Source organism: Scleropages formosus, chromosome 4 (genome assembly GCF_900964775.1).
Source record: "Scleropages formosus chromosome 4, fSclFor1.1, whole genome shotgun sequence".
Lineage (NCBI taxonomy): Eukaryota > Metazoa > Chordata > Actinopteri > Osteoglossiformes > Osteoglossidae > Scleropages > Scleropages formosus.
In genome coordinates this window covers 38,615,328-38,630,788 of record NC_041809.1, presented here as the reverse complement: position 1 = coordinate 38,630,788, position 15,461 = coordinate 38,615,328, and the positions used below count along the sequence as shown (strand labels likewise).

The window sequence follows — 15,461 nt, the reverse complement described above, 5'->3', positions numbered from 1 at the left end:
ATGCCACCGGTACTCCATCCCTCCTAAGACCCTATCTACCACCCAACCCACCTCAGAATATCTCCCTCCACCTACAAACCAGCCCACGTCATGGACAGGTACTACCCTCCTCACCGGGAGCCACCTCAAGCACTTTGCTGGGGTTGTCAAGTGGGCACCTTCCTTCCTTGATGTTTCATTGACAGACACCTCCAGAAGGCTCAACGGCGAGACCTGGCATCCCAGACCCACCCCCCTCCATGCTCCTGGCGCAGGCCCGGTGACTCCGCCCACCAAGAAACCTCCCACTCCAGCCATCCGTTAACCACCCACTGACCAATACCCAACAAAAACACCACATCAGCACATAGAGGCAACAACAAGACTTACCATTTGATATTCACATAAGCGAATACCCCCAACTCAAGTCTGCTTCCCCCAAACATTCTGCTGCCTCCTTGTCCACAGCCACCGACTGGATCTTTCCGCTACCTCCGACAAGTTTTTAACCGCTACTCTTAACGACCGACCCCTGAAACCCAAATCCAACAACAGCGACGTGGTTGATTTTGCAACAAACCCTCTTGCACCAACCTCCACCGGTCTAATAGCGCACTGCCAGCCTTGCTCCCTCACCTCAGCGTACTTCAGTTTCTTCCTCTCAAAGCCATCTTCCATTGTGGATTCGAAGGGTATTGTTAACTCAGTGAAGTCCACTACCTGCGCGCTCGGAGTACAGTACAAGATCGGGTCTCAGCGCCGTTTACAGTTTCTTGTCACACCATCATATTGTGTTTGTTCCAATTGCATGTGGTTTTTTTTTTTTTTCTAAAGAAAGTTGTGGACTGAGTGGAAAGGTTTCATCTACTCAACATGTAACTATGTAACATTAGTGTCTCCAGCAGGGGTGGGCAGCCAGATGTCCTTGGACCCTCAGGGGTTTTTTTACCTGTGTGCAGTTGTTACATTTACATTACTTCATTTATCAGACACTTTTCTCCAAAGCATCTTCCAATGAGCTCTATGTAGTGTTATCAGCCCACACACCTTATTCACCACACTGACTTACACTGGGTCACTCATCCATACCTCAGTGGAACACACACACTATGGGGGGGGGGGACCTCAACAGCATGTCTTTGGCCTGTGGGAGGAAACCAGAGCAGCCAGAGGAAACCCACAGAGAGAACATCTGAACTCCACACAGACTGAGTGGGGAATCAAACCCACATCCTCTTGCGCCACCCAGGCTCTGTGAGACAGCAGCACTACTCACTGTGCCTCCCGGCAAAACCGCCACAATTCAGTTTGAATAACAGTTGTGATGTTTCCTTTTCCCACTTTACATTTACATTTACATGTATTCATTTATCGGATGCTTTTCTTCAAAGCAACATCCATCTCAGCAAAAATACAATGTGTTCATTACATTAAGAGAAAGAGCCATAGTTGCAGATGTGTGATTCTGAAGTAAACCTAGTTTGTTACCTACCACGTGATGCACCGATGTTCATCACTCTAGTAGGTGCATAAAACTGAGGGTAGATGAATCCTGATCACCTTCCTACAAATTTTTTTTCCTCACTTCTTTCTGGTGAACCTCTTGATTTCAGGCACAATCATCGTCCTTCATACAGAGTGACATTTGGCTGCGGGGGGCGCAGGGCTGCCAGACGGTGCGAGATTCTGACATGTGATGGTATCTTACAGTTTTCCTTCTCGCGTTTGTGAAAAGACACCCACCGTTTATATCTGGTTTCTGCTAGTAATTAATCAGCGGCTCTTCTGCAACGCTCCATCTCGAATGCTGAAAACACGTCTAGCCCTGCTTTTATAATTTCATATGCTGCCTATGAGTGTCATAAAAACAACCTTTGAGCCCGAGGTATGAAAGCACAACACAGGTGATGAGTGCTGAGTGTCCTCTTGTACTGTTGTACTCTGTTTGCTGTAAAAAATAACGGAGGCTTGATAGTTTCTATCATTAAGCTTTATTTACCTGGTGCCTTTGTCCAAGGAAACTTACACTGTTCAAGGAGCAGCATTACACTTGTGAACCCATTTTTACTGCAGGGTGTTATTTTACTGGGGGAATTCAGGGTGAGTACCACAGTCAAGGGTACAACAGCAGGAGCAGGGTTCTAAAGCAGGCCTTTCAGGTCACCAGGCAAGAGCCCTAAAGACAGGTCTGCCCACAGCTTCAGCCATCAGGGTTCATGTCTCACAGCACCTGGGTGGTGCGAGAGGTCGTGGGTTCGATCCCTGCTCGCAGGGGTTTGCTCCGGTTTCTTCCCCCAATCCAAAGATATAATGTGTGTGTGTTCTGCTGATGGATGGATGGATGAGTGAGCCAGTGTTACAGTGTTAGTAGTGCATCTAGCAGTGTAAGTTACCCTGGTGAATAAAGTGTGGGCTGGTAACACTACACAGAGTTCATTGGAAGTTGCTTTGGAGAGAAGTGAGGTATGAAAATGTATTTTGGCGAATAGTATTTATGTTATGTAAACGACATAGCGTCTTTCTAGAAGCTGCCGGAAGCCATATGATCGAGATGGTTGGTGCTCCATATGGCCGGAGCGGGGAGGGTAAAAATAGTGTGAAAGGAGAGCAGAACGTCACGTTTTGTCTGTGGATCACTAGATGGCAGTACAGCTTGAACAAGATCGCGCTGCTCAGTTCCCTGTCGCTTCCATCACAGGTTTTCCAAAGAGTATAAATTTATGAGTTCCTTCATTATGAGAAGACAAATTGGCGTCATGATGTTGCAACAGCCAAAGTCGGAGCCTTCGACCGGCAACGTTTACATAGCAAAGGTTGGTGTCGCTGCTGCTTTTCGCAGTTTCAGGTCCAGATCCCTATGAAATGAGCATCTGACAAAGGTTATGAGGCCTTATTGGAGCTCTTAAAGACCTCACTGAGTGTGGCTTCAAATGAGCATATCAACATTTTTCTGACACTTGTCCCCTAAGCAACTTACAGTGTTAATCTACCTACAGTTATTTACCTGTTTACGCAGCTGGGTAATTTTACCAGAGCAATTTAGGGTTAGTACTTTGCTCAGGGGTACAACAGCTGGAGATGAGATTCAAACCCAAGAGCTTTGGGTTTAAAGGCAGCAACTCAAGCCACTACGCTACTAGTACCGCGGAAGCCTGCGTTCTAGTTTACTGGAAGACATTGAGGGGAAAAGATCGATCACGTGGTGGACATGTGGCCTATTTGCCATAAACAGTCGCGTTAAGGGGGGTCATCGATAACCGCGGGTGATGTTCCGTGCTGCGCTTTGGCGAAATTAGTGAAATATTTTGATTACGGAGCTAGAAAAGAGATGAGCTACTGCTTTCAATTCGCAAGCGAGAGGTAAAATGAATCCGGCGGATCGAGAAGCAATATTGTTCTGAAGCGCCTGGAGAAGAGTGACTCGGCTTGGCGTCGGGACAGTAGGACTGTAAGACCGCAGGACAATAAGGCAATAGGACAGTAGTACATTAAGTATCAGTGTGGAGGGAGAACACGAGCGTTTTGCAATTTTGTGGCGAGAGTTAGTTTTATGGCTTTGAACTGCGTTCGTATCCAGTGTGCGGTGGAGTCGGGGGGTTCGGAGTCGTCCATCTCTGCGCTCAGGAAATACTGCAGTTCACACACGGCCCCTGAGTAACGGTACGACGTGCAACACGGAGAAAAGAGAATCCCAGGTGGGACCCTGTTGCTGTACCCTTGAGCAAAATTCATTTGATGTCCTTTACCAACAAATGCATAGTTTTAAGTATGAAGAACAAGCTACAAAATTTACCCTTGAGAAAAGCAAAAGGAGATTTGTCCTGCCAGGTGCGCGCGCGCACACACACACACACACACACACACACGCACTGCACCTTTTAGCGCATCAGTGAAAACGTGCCGTGTGACTCCAGACTGAACCGCTCACGGGAGACACGTAAATGGGTCTGTAGGTGTCATTACTACGGTAAATGAACAGTCCGAAAGGCTCTCGCCGTTCCAGGAGTGAGAACTTTTTCATTCGGGCTTCTTCCAGAACGGTCTCAGGTTGAATATTTACGAGAAGGTGTGGACATTAATGGACAGTGCTGCTGTGTAGGATGCTGACTTCAGGACACGAGAGTCAGTTGGAGCCGTCCGGCTCCGGCACGTCTCGTGTCCATCGTCGCTGCTTGTGTGCTCGGGGTGCAGAAATCGGGCCCCGGGGCTTGCCGCGTCACACTTGACGTGGCGATGGGAGAGGTCGTGTTTACCCTGTGTTTACATGAACTCCCCGAGGGAATGTTCACAGTACATTTGTTCACGTGCCGCACGATGAGGTCAGATGAGTGCAGGGCTGCAAAAAGCTCTTCGCCTCTGCACCTGCCCTCTTCTCTCCTCCACCTGGACGAGCGCTCACAGCCCCCGCGTCTCCGTTGCCTTGTAACAGGAATCCCTTTCATTGGCAAGAAGATCTGTCGTCCCCGTCCCCGTCCCCAGCCCACTCCATTCACTTTTTAAAGACTGCTTACGTAAAGTGGGCAACGAAACTTTCGTTTGGATGTGGAGACACTTTCCCGCCGCCCCGTGCACCGAGTCTGATGTATCGGGGTGTTTCGCAGTTGCACTTCTAACGGTAACACACAAAGATTTTGACTGTTACACTGTGTGTGTGTGTGTGTGTGTGTGTGTGTGTGTGCACGCGCGCGCTGAATCCTCTCTTTGGCTTCGCCCCCAGCTGTGCACCTCTGTTTATGATACACATCAGCCGAAGCGGTACCACCAGTACGTTGTTTTGAACATTGTTTTACTGGAGTGCAGTACTTCCCGAACACGGTGCCAACGGCCCCAGCAGTGATTTCTACGAGGGGAACTGAGGGTACATGCAGCTGCTTTACGGACACTGGAGTGGGGTCCCTTCCCGTCGTGCTCCAGCAGCCATGCGCTTTACCTACCGTGCTACCGGATGAGCCACTGGAACCTGCAGGTCCCACCAACCACGAACACGCAGCGCAGCTCCCATTTGTACACTGAGCTCGGCTGCACATCTCCTGCATGAAGGGGATGTTCTCAGCCAGGTGGCCCAAATGTTCCCAGTGTGCGTCCAAGGATGATCTGCCTTCCTCCCTATTTCTCGCTCCTTCTGCATCTCTCAATAACATTTCTTCAGCAGTTCCTCTGCCGTGGATCTTGCCTGTCCTTTGCTCTCCTGCTTGTTGGCTGACGCTGCTTCTGGCCTTTTCTCTCTTGTGCTCCAGGGCTCAAAGCCCCTAACACACATTTCCATAATAACGGCAAGAAATCAAAGCAAATGTGTGGTGTATGAGGAATACTTGTGAAGTTTTATAGCGTTTACTCCATTGTCAATAAAAGAGGTCAGTCAAGGTGAGCATCTCAACGTACTTGTGTGGCGGTTCATGATGTCAGTCGTGTCTGTGTATATAAGAGATTCATGGAAAAACACAACTAACACTCCAGGCTGCGTTCACTTGATGGAGAATGACGAGGAAAACGAAAGCTGCCTTCCGAGAGGCCGCGCAGTCTCCCTCCGTTCGCTCTCTCATCGCTCCGCCACCATGTCGCCAGCTCTGAGCAGACCCCTGCCGCCTCGAACGTTCTCCGGCGTTAGCCTGTCCTCCTTCCGCTCTCCTTGCTAGTCTTCGCTTCAGATCCTCTGTCCGTGCGACGGATGAAAAACGCAAATTAGAGCCGCACAAAGAAACCATTGGCGACTTGAGCCCCCCCAACCACTGCTCCCCCAAAGCTCCACTCTCTCCTTACCTCTACTTGGAGGTGCGTGCTCATGGAGTTGCCAGCTTTGCCTGCAGCCAGACTTACCTGAGTGGGACAGTACCAGGCCAAGCGCTGTCATGCCAAACAAGGAGCCATGAGGTAAAGATCTAATGTGGCTCTTCTTTCAGCCTGTTAGACCCCCTTCGCCCTTCGCCCGCTGAGTCATCCCCCTCTAATCAAAGATGTCCAAGCAGCTCTCAATAAACGGCCTTGTTTTCAGGTGCTTAAGGGGAGCTCAACAATAGCGGACTTTGTCCTGACGGACAGACATAGGGCACCTTGTGTTCCTCCCTCCCGTACATATTTCTGGTGGACCTAATGCAAGCCTTATTCCATTTTTTTCTCTTTGAATGAGGAAAGGCTATGAATTCCCAGATAATTATACAAAAAAGAGGCAGAGGGGTGGATGGATTGGGGTATAGTCTGCTAACTCCTCGGAACACAAAGAGAGTCTTTTATGTACGTATTGCAAAGAATTTGGGGCAGTGTAAATAAAAGATGGTTTTATTTTACCAAGCATAACCTTTTACTCGTGTATGACCTGTGACCTAAATAGGATGCTGAAACAAGAAATCCCGTTGTCCTGTCAAATGCATGTCATGCTCTACAAAAAGGTCGATTTATTAATCTACCCCCACTATTTACTCACTATGTAGTTATCAAAGATGGTAAATTATTAATTCATGGGCGGTAAGTAAAGCTACCCACATGCACACTAGCTGAAACCCCTCATCCCAAGCGGGGTTGCGGTGAAACGGAGCCTAACCCAGCAACCCAGGGCGTAGGGCTGGAGGGGGAGGGGACTTCAGTCCGTCACAAGGCACCCCAAGCGAGACTCGAACCCCAGACCCGCCAGGGAGCAGGACCCAGCAAAACCCGCTGCGCCCCTCCTAAAGTTACCATAAATGCAAAATTTTTCTGCAGAAATGACAGTTTCAACTCTCTACAGTATGGCTACATATGAGCGACTATTCTTTTAACTTCACTGCTGGTTGACGATAGAGGGGACATGGTAGGGTTGATGGGGTAGGAGCGGAGGCACCATGATTTACAGATGTTCTAGGACATTCTACACTCATCAGTTTACACTTCAGTTCATCTTGCATTACAGGGTTATTTATTAAGTCACGGTCACTGTCATTGTCCTGTCCGGCAGACAAGAGGAGCCAGAATGATGAGCAGCACATTCACGGTGACCACAATGACGGCGAATGGAAAACGATGTACTGGGATAGAAATCATTCTCAAGTGAACGTCCGTGAGAAATCTGAAAGCTTGTGTCGCAAATTCTCTGCTCTCTCTGCCACCCTGCAAACGGGGAGCGACAATGGCCACAAGCTGGGTGTCCACCTAGAGCGCGGCCGCGGTGTGTAATTCCCACCCGATGCAATCCGCCTTTCTCCAGCAGCTTTGTCCCTGCGCCCTCTGAGCTTCAACGGCCCGCGAAGCACAGACATACAGAGACCAGCGCCGATCAATCCGGCCTCCCCCTCGGCCTCCCGTTCCCCGCTGGCAAACTCCTTTTGTCCCCGGAGCCTCCGGCAATCACAAAGCAAGGCTCGCTCCTCTGACACCCCCCTGCCGCAGCCCATAACACAGTGGTGCCAGTCCATTTACACCAAACAAAACGCAATTTAACTGTGGCAGCCTCCTCCACCGAGGGTGGGTGGGAGGGCTGGCAAGAGAGAGCGGGCGAGTGAGGAGGGCTATTTAAACGTAACCCATGGCGACAATAAACATTGTCTACCTGAGAAGCCAGCGTTGCCTGCTCTCCGGTTGTCCGTCTGCTGTCAGGGCAGGACGGGGGCGACACGGGGAACAATGAGCACAGAACAACAGACCAAAGAAGGCACCTTCGGCAATTTCACAGCCGAAAAGGAAACTGCCTTTTCAATGGTACGAGGTGTCAGCGGAGAGGTTCCTGTTCCGCGCTCTTAGTGCCGCTCTGCTCGTGATACAGCGAATGTAAAGGAACATAAGAAATCCTACACGTTTCCATATGTAAATAGATGTAATTACGTATATTGCACAAACGTGGGGCGGCGTTTAGCGTGACGATTAGGCCCAACACACTGCGACCCAAAGACCCACTCCTGCTCCGGTACCCTTGATCAAGGTGCATGGTAGCAGGAGCAGCTGGTAGAGCGGTGCTTAGAGCTGCTCTCTTTGGACCTAAAGGTCATGGGTTCAAGTCTCATCTCTAGCTCTAGGCCCCTGAGTAAGGTACTTACCCTAACATAGCTGCAGTAAAGTTACCCAGTTGTGTAAATGGGTAAAAAGTTGTAAGCAGCCTAACACTAAGTTGCTTCAGCAAAATGATGTGTAAGGGGATAAATCACTGTAAGTAGTTCAGTGCAGCAATCCTGCATTTCAGGTGAGGGTTAGACAAAAGGCATGAGCTGAATGACTGTTAATGCTCATGCAGTGTGTTATTTCATGATTATGTGTACTTGTGATACATAATGACTTCTATCACACACACAGAGTCTTCAAAGCCACTTAAAGCATTCCACTATGGCTCACAGCCATTTACCCCTTTATTCTTACTCAGTTCAGGGCAGGTACCTTGATCCAGGGTTCTTGCAACGGGAGGAGTGGGATTTGTACCTGAGCATCACAGCTCAGAGGCGGTGGCACTAACCATTACGCCACCTGCAGCCTCATTCTAATCAATGTGTCTTTCATCGATAATTGGAGGCCCCTCAAGCAGCGACGACGCAGCGTCTGGACTGTTTGTTTTTTTTTTTCCTTTCACCATCCCTGAAAAGTTGTCACACAGACATAAATCCTTACGCAAGTTAACACATTCACACTAGCTGATATTTCTGAGATTTTGTTTTCCTCAGACCATCTGTTCTTCCCCACTTTTTTCTTTATGTTCTTTATGTGTCGGGTCCGTTTTCCTGCACTGGCACCGACAGATGCACTCCTTCTCCTTCCCCTCCTCCCGTCTTTGTTCCAGAGGAGGAGGACCCCTGGAGGGCCGAAAAAGGCCACTTTACCGCCCCAGACACTCGTGTGTCCACACGGAGCGACCCTCCGAAACGGGGGCTGCGCTCCATACTGGGTTGTGGCAACAGCGACCTCCTGACCCCCGCTGTCGGCTTGTCGGCGCTCGGTGCCACACGGCAGCTGTTCTCGCCAAAAGAATAGAGCACAGCGTGGCTTGCGTGACGTCAGCGCTCCTGTGCGAAAGAATCATTGACCGATAAAGGTTTCCTGAGGGTAAAGAGTCTCTTTTGGGTAAAACTTAAAAGACTTGGTCGTATTTCTCATCACCCGCCCTGCCGTACAACATGAGGAAAGTACGTAGAAGATACTGCGGTCATATTATAGCGTTGGGTTTCGCTTCCTTCTTTATGTAAAGCAAACTGGGTGTGCAGTTCGTCCGGCTCTCGGCATCACTGGACTGTCCACCCTAAGCAGACCTGCCACATCACAGTCCCCCTCACCCAAACAAAGACTAATGCGCGTATGGACAGTACCAACACTGAAATAGCACAACTCCACAGTTTGAAAGCCAGCTGCTTTTTTGTGATTTTTTTTTTTTTTTTTTTTTTTAAACGCGCAAGTGTTTCCGCTGAGCTCTTATCTCATGGCCAATGAGGCTATTGTTCTTTTTTTTAACGTGCACAAAAAGTGTGACGCACACTGTGTTTAATCTTTGCGTTCAGCAACAATCAGCAGTATCTGGCATGAGCTGCTCAGACTTGCGTTTCCCACAAACAGAGCTTGAGGAAACCGCGAACATTATTCGGTCCTATTTACATACCGTAGGCGGGAGCGACAACCTATAAACCCCGTCAGGGCAGTTAGCCGGGGTAAGGCCCAAAAGCAACTCGGCGGGAGAAGAAGCAGACATTCAGTTCTAATCTCTGATTGACACAGCGCTCAGTTATTTAATTCAATCTGGTGTTTCAGGGTGTTTTTTTCTTTCTTTTAAAGACGTGTACTTGGCGTGGCTTCAGGGGTAAGGAAGGACACGCGATTCATGGAGGACGTAGGGCTGCGTGAGCACGCCTCCTGCCAGTACGCTCGGATGAGCTGGTGGTCCTTGCCCACTCCTGAACCTCGAGTGGTCTTCTTGCTGCCATGAACCTTTCGTTTGGCCCCTTCCTGGTGCCGGGGTCTTCCCTCCGCACTCGGGATTAGAGAGGCGCTTTGCTGTTCACGAAGGACTGACAATCAGACTCTTCAGACCAGAAAGAATGAAGACTTCTGACTTGTGTCTCCTCTGTAACATGAGCACTTTGAAAACACTCTGCTCTTATTCCCTGCGCTCCTGACTGCTGGATCCCTTCTCTCCGGTTAACCCGTAAGTAACAGAAACCAGGAACACCTTGATAAGACGTGGTAAAACTACAGTCATATCAAGAAGGCAGAGATTTTTGTGCCCATAAGGATTCCAGGTGAAAACAAAACTTTAAATGTCTGGGAAAAATGTCCTTTACTGTGTTTAGGAAAATCCCAGTATAACCAAGTATTTTACTTGTCAGCCTTGAAAGATGACGACAAGAGTCTGGAGGTGAAACGGACTGTTGCCGGAAAATATCTTGACAAGAGGAGAGGGATGGCAGAGGCCAATGAAGATGAAAGGAAGAACATGAGTAGTCATGGCAGAAGGAGGAGAAAGTGAGAAAGTGTGTGTGTGTGTGTGTGTGTGTGTGTGTGTGACCACGCTCAATGAAAGAAGCGCGAGGAGTATAGGAATACGCTGACAGCAGCACCGTTCCTCCAGGTTCCTCCGTCACTAAACTAGTTTTGTTACATAGCGTTTTCCCTCCTCTGAATAAAGAGCACTGCGTATGTCTAATAAACAGAACCTTCGTCGTGATGCGACGCGACCTCCTCGCTTCCGCGCTACCGTTTCACGGCGCAGTACAGGACTTCGCCCTCGTGCTAATAGAGCAGCGAGGCGTGTTTCGCTCTGGATGGTGGAAGAGTTTAATGCGAGTCCACGGAGCTCCCAGGGTCGCTGGTGAAGAGGAGCAGAAACCCGGGCAAAGAGTTCTTTAGGAGAGCCGATAAAAAGGGCCAAGGCTTCCTCGAGTGTTTCTTCGGCACCGAAGGCGAGTTGAGGGAGAGCCCAAAGGGACTCCGTGGGGATAACGGCTATTATATTATATTAAATGTTACATCAGGGCTCAGAATGACACCGTCGGAGCCCGCAGGCAGGGCATTCGCTGCGTATCGCTGCGGGAGACACGGAGACCGCGGCTGTCCGAGCCATCCCGACCTCCAGGCCTACCGGAACCCCTCTTGCTCTCACCTGCTCAGAGCTGCGTTCAGCCCGACGCTCCCCAGCTAAGCACCTCTAGAGTGGAAAGCCACCCGTTATCACGTGGAGGGTTCCTCCGCAGCCCCGCAAAGCATCGGCACGGTACGCATGTTCCCTGGCGAAGAAGCGGAGCTGGAAACCGTTTAAAAGGGCTCAAATTGTGAAGGCGGAGCTGGACAGCTGCAGGAGCAATGAAGAAACGCAAACGACTCTCAGGGGACACGTCTCAGTTTGGTGCTTCTCAGCCCTTCTTCTGTAGGCACGACACTGAAAATGGTGATGCGTTGTGCACGCTGTTAAGTGCATTGGTGATTTCCTGTCAATTCTCATTATTGTTCAGCCAGTGGTTTCCCCACAAAGCAACTGCACGCTTTGCTCTCTAATACAACTGGTTGAGCAGTTCAGCTTATGTCCCTTTGACCTGGAATTCCACCGAATATGTGTTTACGTTACTGCATCAAGTAACAAATCACAGGCTATCTCTGCAGTTTGTACAAACTCTATTTATTCCAGAAGTCGAGATATTGATACCCGCTGGCAGCTGGTAGCATAGTGGTTAGAGCTGTTGCTTTCAGTCCCAAAAGGTCACAGGTTTAAATCCCAACTCCAGCTGTAGTAGCACCAAGCAAGGTACTTACTCAGAGTTGCTCCAGTGAAATTACCCAGCTGTGTAAACAGGTAAATAATTGTAAGTGACTTCACATCATAAGCTGCTTCGGAGAAAAGTGTCAGATAAGTGAACAGATGTGATCCAGCAGTGACAGTGAGTCCTACATTTGTAAATCATTACTTGTGAACAAATGAGCTGAAATTGTGACCTTGTGTTTCCTAAGTATCCTGTTGTTTATTTTTTGTCTTTGTGGAAACTTGAGTACCAATTAGTTGAACTGAAGAGCATCTGTGCAACATATTAAGCAATTTGGGACAGTCTCCATTTGCTCCTAACAGCTTGTTTATTGTGTTTTGAAGTTCCAGGGAAGATTTACCCAAATGTCCTGTGGCTCACAAAGCACTGCCACTCTCTCCCAGCATTTAGCCAGTGAATCCCTCAGCACATTAATAACACCAATTTCTTAAATGAGAGCCCTAAAAAAATCTGCAATAAACAATAACTCAAAGAGCAGATTGAGAGATCACTTTGTGAGACATAAAAGCACAAGAGGGAATATGATCATGTAATAGTAATTGGAAAAGAAACTGTGTATGAGTTTCGAAAGTCAGAATCAAGGGTTACCACCTGGATGAAAAACAATTATGAGGACAAGTTCCTTTGCGGGGATTTAAGGGCCATCAATATTTCCAATTATTATAAGGACAGGATGGACATTTAGGTCAGGAGAACTTGGTGAACTTTATAGTTCCATAAAACCCCTCAACTTTACAATTCCATTTACTGAACAGCGGTTTGCAGCTCAGGCTTCAGCGCAGTCTGTTCTCTTCTTGAGACTTATTTACGAAGCATAAAAAGCATCTTTGTTATTAGAAATAACTCAAGAAAATCAAGTAGAAAGTTTGTCACATTAGGCATCTCAACATGCAATTTTCCCAACAAATTCCAGTTCGAGGGACAATATGCATGTTTTGCAATGCATGATTAATTTTACACCGTTTTGCTTCAGCGTAACACGACTTTCCTTTCTCTCGTTGTTCACAGCGAATGTGAGCTATGCGGTCAAAATGGACTTCAGCTCTCGTTTCCAAATCAGCTCAGCTAAGATAATGAACACAGTATGTGGAAGTCATTGCCGGAGGGGAGCTTTGGAAAACATTTCTTGAATGTTTCCAGGAAACGTTTAATGTGAAAACCAGAGCGCCTCTTTTGCTTCTCGAAACGTTTCCTTTAGCGATGGCTACAGCGGAGAAAGCGGAGGGAAAAAGTAAAGGATAAATAGCGAGCACCCTTCACATGATATTTTTACATGCAGCACGAATCTTTGCTGTTCATGGCACTTCAGAACAGCGCTTATTGGATGTCCAGGTGATTCTTCTCGTCAAGTGACATTTTTGTTTCTGAGCAGCGCGTTTCTGACAAGTGAATGTAATTTGCAATTAGCAAAAGGGTCATCAGGTCAAAGGATGGACGTGGCCATATCGCCCTTTTTAAGGGAAACCGCACAGAGGCGCAGAGGATCTGTCAAGTCTTCCTCTGACAGTTAAGTGGCCTTCCTGTCCAAGTAAGAAAAAAAAAAAAAAAAAAATAGCTTAAACCACCTGTTGTGTCTGTGCAATGTCTGAATGGAGCATTTGGAGAATTTGCTAGGGGCCCAACTAGTCTGTCTGTGATGTTTTTTCAGATACATTTGAAAATGGCATTTGTGCTACAGACAGTTTAGAAATGTTGATGCTGCAAGTGGTTTTCTTTTATTTTTATTTAAACTGCACTTTTTTTAATAGGGTACAAATGTGCCGAGAAGCAATAGATGAGACCATGTTGTGTAATTGTTCAGCGATAATCACATTCTTTAAGTATTCTCATATTAGGGTCCCTGTCTCAAAAGCCTTTAAATGTTTGGTTGTCTTTTTTAGGTAACATGAGTGTAAACTGTGGCACCTGGTAACTATCACTAATCATCTTTGTATATGCTGTGACTGGGGTGTTTTTTGTAAATTCAGTAAGGGTCACAAATGTGTGCTTGAGCTGCGTAACAGCTCCACACACACACACACACACACACACACACACACACGCGAGTTTGCGTCAGGTTTTCTTCAGCGGATTCCTCCCAAGCCAGAGCTGTTTCATCTGCGGTCCTCTTGCTCAGAGGAACAAGGCCGACTGTTGTCGGAGAATTCCAAACTTCCGTTAACATCCAGAATAAGTCAAAGTCCATCTTTGTTCTGTCAATTTCTATACCCGGCACACGTCCGCTGCTTAGGGGACCGTGTTAGGGGGTCCGGCGGAGCGAAGCGTAAGAAGGACCCGCGGAAGAAGATGATGGGGCAACATCGCTTTCCTCTTTATTATTGGCGCAGAGCAGAGGACAAACGTGTCAATCCCTGTTGTAGCGGCTTCATCCGCTCCGTGTCCCTCTTGTGCCTTTTGTCCAAGAGCTCTTCCTGTGTTTCCAACCCTGGGCTGGATCTGCGCTCGACCACCACCACCACCACCGTGCTCCTTACCGGCCTGCTCCCCGCTGCGTGTGCGTTTCGGCTAAACGCTCGCCGGCCGTCATGTGGCCCCTTGAGTCCCTTTTCAAGGGGAAACGTCACGTGTAAAAGATGGAAAGAAAGGCGGATGTGCGCGACGCCACAGCTGAGCTTCGGCTTGGCTTCACGCTGGAAAGAGTCTGAGCGGGAGGTGGAGACGATGAAAAGCCAAACTAGTCTCCATGATCATCTCCTGAGGAGAAGCCGGAGCGGATTTGTCGCTTGTAGCTGCTGCGAGCAAATGTAATCGTGCAGGGTGTGTAAAGAGAGCCGGGGACACTAGACTAGAAGTAGCTCCCGTCCCCTTTTTTTTTTTTTTTTTTTTTTTTTTTTTTTTCCCCCCTCCCGCTAGCGATGCTCTACTCTTGGGGGGGGGGGGAATAGCTGCTTTCCGACCTCGTCTCTTTTTTTTTTTTTTTTTTTTTTTTTTTTTTTTTTTTTTTTCTCCTGCATGAAAAGACACTCTTACTGTCCCCCATCTAACTGCTCGTCTTCTATTACTTGTTCCCGAACGATCGAAAGCGTTTGAATGAATGACGGCCGCGTGCGTGTGTGTGTGTGTGTGGTGTGACTGTGAGGAGCGCGAGGCTGCGCCGCCACTCAGTGGCGGGAGCGGTCTGTGCGCGCGCGCCCTCGCGCTCGCAATGACCGAGTCTTTGACGAAAGAGGGAACGGAGAGGAACGAAGAAGAGAGCGGGATTCTGCTTCAGCCTCCCACTGTGACGTACAGGACACTATAAATGAAGACTAAATTACTCTCATAATTCACTTGTTGCTGTTCTGTACGGCGCAGTAAGTTTAAAAACGAGTGAGGCGGTGCGCGCGCACGACTGCGAGGCAGCAGCAGCAGGTGAGTGAGAGACCCTGTGTGTGTGTGAGTCGTTCGAGCACCTTCCTTAATCATTAATATCGCTAAAGAATCGCGCACAAATTTAATTTCTACATCACAAGCGGCAGCGTTGACTTGGGGGTTTTTTCCATTTTCAACACATCCATCGCGGTCTAAACTCCGTTCTTCAGATGCAGAGAGAGTAACACACTAAAATTTATCAAAATGCAAGAAGATATATGATGGAATTACACAACTGTCAGATTAATGTTTCATAATTCCATCTGGATTTTGCCCAGTCTCTTTTCGATAAGAGAAATTACCATAGTAATGATCATCCATTTAACAATGGAACTGTACAGTACAGCGTTTAACTTTTCGGTATGTTAAAAAGTTGTGTGTGTGTGTGTGCGTGTGCGCGCGCGCCCAAGGTCACTGTGGGGCTTCTCTCCAAGT

General features: G+C 48.2%; 1 protein-coding gene across 2 annotated transcripts in view; it reads left to right on the top strand.

Moving 5' to 3' along the window:
• The first annotated feature begins 13,169 nt into the window (after positions 1–13,169).
• Positions 13,170–15,461, top strand: part of cited1 (Cbp/p300-interacting transactivator, with Glu/Asp-rich carboxy-terminal domain, 1) — a 4,533-nt gene continuing 2,241 nt past the window's right edge. Inside the window, exon 1 of one of the 2 annotated variants that reach the window (XM_018751843.2) lies at positions 13,170–13,181. The gene's annotated coding sequence lies outside the window, so the exon portion shown is untranslated. Of the gene's footprint in view, positions 13,182–14,791; positions 15,027–15,461 lie in introns of those variants that run through there. The other variant, XM_018751841.2, reaches the window with a different exon arrangement.